Raw genomic sequence first — 580 nt, forward strand, 5'->3', positions numbered from 1 at the left:
AGGTATACCTGAATATGAACACATAACACGGAGATGCTGTCGGGTGTACTCACACGTCCATACATAGGGCGGCAGCCTGGGCCCCGAGCTCTGATGATTTGTTATTCGGACAAACAGAAAGTGGATCGCTAACTGCTAATTCCTCTCCACTACACAGACCCGGAAGTGACGTTAGTGGAGGACATGCGGAAGTGGGCGGAGCTTGTAGGCAGAGAGCTGAGAGACCGGGAATTTCATGTGACAGCAAAACATTCCAAGAGAATATTCCGAGAGGAGGGACCGGGGAATTCTGTGCCACGGCCAGGCCATGACAGAGGTCCGGGTTAGCTGGGGGTCGCTAGAATTAAACCTGGGGGTGTTTGGGGTCCCTGGTATTATTGCGGGGGGGGGGACACAGGTGATTGGGGTCCCTGGTATTATTGCTGGGGGGACACAGGTGTTTGGGGTCCCTGGTATTATTGCGGGGGGGGACACAGGTGATTGGGGTCCCTGGTATTATTGCTAGGGGGACACAGGTAATTGGGGTCCCTGGTATTATTGCTGGGGGACACAGGTGATTGGGGTCCCTGGTATTATTGCT

The 580-nt window shown here is 54.1% G+C and overlaps 1 protein-coding gene across 2 annotated transcripts in view; it reads right to left on the minus strand.

Annotated features, from left to right (window-relative positions):
• The window catches only part of N4BP1 (NEDD4 binding protein 1), a 25,412-nt gene extending 25,234 nt beyond the window's left edge, over positions 1–178 (minus strand). The window contains exon 1 of one of the 2 annotated variants that reach the window (XM_072422473.1): positions 54–178. The gene's annotated coding sequence lies outside the window, so the exon portion shown is untranslated. Of the gene's footprint in view, positions 1–8 lie in introns of both variants that reach the window. The other variant, XM_072422474.1, reaches the window with a different exon arrangement.
• Between the last annotated feature and the right edge of the window lie 402 nt (positions 179–580).

This window comes from Pyxicephalus adspersus, chromosome 9, assembly GCF_032062135.1.
Source record: "Pyxicephalus adspersus chromosome 9, UCB_Pads_2.0, whole genome shotgun sequence".
Classification (NCBI taxonomy): domain Eukaryota; kingdom Metazoa; phylum Chordata; class Amphibia; order Anura; family Pyxicephalidae; genus Pyxicephalus; species Pyxicephalus adspersus.